Below are 4,239 nucleotides of genomic sequence, written 5' to 3'. Positions count from 1 at the left end.
TTTTTCTCCCAACACTCATAATCAGAGGAACATTGTTGAAATCACCCACAACCTCCGATCGCCCCCAAATCCCTGTGGCTTCCTCAAAATGGCTAGAGCCACATCCGGAACAGCACCCGAAGACAGAAGCATACCGTGCCTGTCCACTGAACAATCGAGCACCCACTCAACAAACGCTACACACTGCTCGAGTGTCGAGCAACGAAGCTGTCGGCAATGTATGCTCCGAGGTTGGAGAGAGCCAGCTTGGTGTGGACAATCCCCAAACACACTGGGCAGTGCCCGTGAGTATCTTTTTCGGACAACAAGTATCCTCATGTCATTGGACAGGGCGAGAACCCTTGTTTTGAGCCATTTTGTCCGAGAATATTTAGTTTTTTTGTTAGCAATGCTAAACTTGTGCTTTTAAAACTTTTCTCTGCTTATGCCTTTCGACAGGAATCGCCACAGTGGGCTTTCCTCACGAAAACTGTGCCGTGATGGCGTTCTAGCAGAATGGTGAAGAGCTGAAGAACAAAGGGAATGACGCATACGACTGCAGCTATATGCTGTGGGCAGGTGACCCCTCCCACGTCATCATGTGTCATTGGCCTTTCAGGCCTGAATAAAGGTGTCTTCAGCAGATGGCGCAAGAGCACGATATCTCATATTCATGTGTTGTACCGAGTTGATCGACTGAATGAGAACTGATGACTGGCGGGGAAACTAAGAACAAAGGAAACAGGAAACTAACTATAACAAAGTAAAAGTCCAGGAGAGTAGGCTAAAATTAAACACACAGTTTGTGACAATATCTACTAAAAAACAAAGAAATAAAAATTAAATAATGAAGTAAAAATATATATTTCAATTTATGTTCAGGGATGCTTTACATAATTTGGGAACAATAATGAATCTCACAAGAATCTGACAAAATGACGATTTATTCATTATAGGATGTTCATTGCTCTCAGCATGACACGTAAAGGGTTAAGTGTGCATTTGATGAAGCTGTTTGAGGTCACATGTCACCTGACTGTCTGTATGTGTTGACACAGGCAGCTCACACATGTGTCCTGCAGAGGGAATCATGAGCTGTTTAACACACTCCTGCTGCCTTGAGCATCTCACAACCTCTCAAATCTACAGTAACTGATGTCAAATAACACTTTCTGTAACAAAGATTATCATATAGAATGCTTAACAGAGCACCATATGTTTGATATATGATTATATAGACCCAATGTTTGTAAGCATAATACGTGTCATCTGTTTAATAAAATAAATATGAGTTGAGTGAAATGGAAAATTAAATTACTTGTTTAATCTTTTCTCTTTGCATGATTTCAATCCTATAACAATATCATTGTAATGGGAAATTGTCACAAGGTCTATATTTCAATAAGGTTTTCAATCAAACATCTAATCAAACAAATGCTTGATTTGTTTAGCATTGGTATAATATGTTTACCATCTTAATTTAGAATCATTTAAGTGAATTATGTCCTTTAAACTTAAATTCTAATCTCCCATTTTTATAATACAGTAGCTTTTGGGTAAACAAAAATACAGTAGCTTTTGGGCTGCTTTTCCCTCCATAAATGTGAGGTTATAGGGGATACTGTTACGTTTTTTTTTTATTGCTATTATTATTAAATACTATAATGTATTTAAATACTGTTATTTTATAAAAAAAATAATAATTACAAATTCTTTCTAAAACTCCAAACTTATTAAACTTATTAAGTTTAATATTTTTGTACAATCTTGGTATTTCATGAATGATTTTGTGTTTCTTAATTGTTTAATGTTTGCTGAAAAGCCTAACATAGGCTATTTTTAGCCAGTTCCCATGGTGACATCTTAGACCATTTGGCATTTAGTGTCATGAAAGGTCAGTGTGTTCAATGAAGTGCATCTTTCTTTCTGAACTGTAACTTTTGCATCAATACGAGATATTCAGTGAAGTAGAAAGTCTGCCTACAAATGTTTCATTTATATATATGATAGCTTACAATGTAAAAAGTGAACATGTGCAGTTGCTTCTTTAAGGATTTCTACCTGATTCCTACAAATTCAAATTTTCTTTTTATAACCTACTTCAATCAGTTTTATGTAGAATGAACATCAGACACATGTGCACGTCCTCCTTGCTGATTGGAGAATTTTGCTTCAATGAGAAATTGTGATTATAGGCTTTATTATACACAATAAATTCAAAGTGAACATTGCAGTTGACAGCACTTTACTCTTCACCACAATGGTAACCACAACATTCAATAACAGAAACTCCTAAATGTTCAACATAACTGAACATTAAACATTAACATAAACTACCAACATCTTTCTCTTTACTGTAAAACACATAAAATAACACTTAATCCCTAAATGTACTCTCCTAATGCAGTCCCTTGCAAAGCATGCTGGGAACTACAGATCCACTGGGGTGTGTTTTCCAAAAGCACCATGAGCTAAGTTGATCGGAGAGACCATTGGTGGCAAAGGCTCTACAAACAACTTAGCTCACAATGATTTTGGGAAACGCAGCCCTGGGCGGTGGATCTTTAGTTCCCAGCTGGGATATGCAAGTAAATTGTGCAAAATATGTTGGTAGTTTATGTTAATGTTTAATGTTCAGTTATGTTGGACATTCAGAGGAGATTCTGTTTTTGAATTTTGTGGTTACCATTGTGCTGAAGAGTAGAGCTTGTGCTCAGGCTGCTGGGACTCAATGTTCAATGCTCAGTACTACTGTCTTAACTTAATGGTTCATTATATACATTGTGCATAATGGTAAACAACACTGTTGACCCAATTAAACTAAATTAATTTGAATAAACTAAATTAAACTGTGTGTAAACATGTCTTCATTTAGTTTAAAGGAGAACTCCGGTCAATTTTAACATTGAGCTCATTTTTTTGTACATTTGGAGTGCTGTCAGTACAGAGAACAACGACAAAAATCGGTGTTGCCTACACCGTGTTATCCTCTTTTTAAAATTTGCACCCTGTTGACTTCAATGGGGCAATATTTAAACCTGCTTTAGCCAGAGCTCATACCTGTATTTACATCCTGTTTTCGGTCAAAGTCCATAGTAATCGATTGTCGAGTTCACGCGCATTGGTTTAGTACCTATGATCATGCGCGTAAACTCGACAATCGATTACTATGGACTTTGACCGAAAACAGGATGTAAATACAGGTATGAGCTCTGGCTAAATAAATATCATTTTTATATATCTTTCACATGCAGTCAGATTCACCGTGTTCACTCTGAAGGAATCACTCACATGGCTGGGCACTTGTAATGACACATCAAGGATGTTAAGAGGCTAAAAGCAGGTTTAAAACTTGCCCCATTTAAGTCAACAGGGTGCAAATTTTAAAAAGAGGATAACTCGGTGTAGGCAACACCGATTTTTGTCGTTGTTCTCTGTACTGACAGCACTCCAAATGTACAAAAAAAAAATGAGCTCAATGTTAAAATTGACCGGAGTTCTCCTTCAAGGGTAAATAGGCCTATTAATATCAAGGTGGAAAAGGACTTTCACCATATAAAACAAAAAAGATCATATGGTAACACTATACAATAAGATTCATTAGTTAACTACATTAGTTAATTAACTGGATTTATACAGCATTTGTTATTCTTTGTCCATGTTAATTTCAACATTTACTAATATTAAAATCTTGTTAACATTAGTTAATGCACTGTGAACTAACATGAACCGCTGTATTTTTATTAACGTTAACAAAGATTAACAAATACAGTAACAAATGTATTTATCATTGTTAGTTCATGTTAGTTAATATATTAAATAATGTTAACTAATGAACCTTACTGTAAAGTGTTACAGATTATATCAAACCTATTAAGTAATTTTATCTGGAGAAATCAGGTTATATCTACAGTTATACTTCAGCAGAACCTTGTTTTTCAGGTTGGTTGAATTCAGTAATCTTAAATCATTTATTTCATTTCTTCAAAACCAGTTATCGTAGATGTTACTACACGAAGTACATTTTCTAAGCTGAACTGACTAAACTTTTTTTTTTTCAGTGTAGGCTAGGCTACGTCTCAAAGCAGAGACATAATGGTGGATTAAATAAAGCAGGTCAAATCTCTCATTTGCATTTGAATCTGCATCGTCATAAATCTCTCTTTTTTTTATTCTTTTTTTTTTTTTTTTTTTAGACATCAGGCTGCTGTGTTATCTCTTATCTGCTCTTCATAGCGCTCATCGGTCGTTTACTGCCCC

This window comes from Squalius cephalus (assembly GCF_949319135.1).
Source record: "Squalius cephalus genome assembly, chromosome: 6".
NCBI classification, from domain to species: Eukaryota; Metazoa; Chordata; class Actinopteri; order Cypriniformes; family Leuciscidae; genus Squalius; species Squalius cephalus.
Note: the sequence above shows the minus strand (reverse complement) of the source record.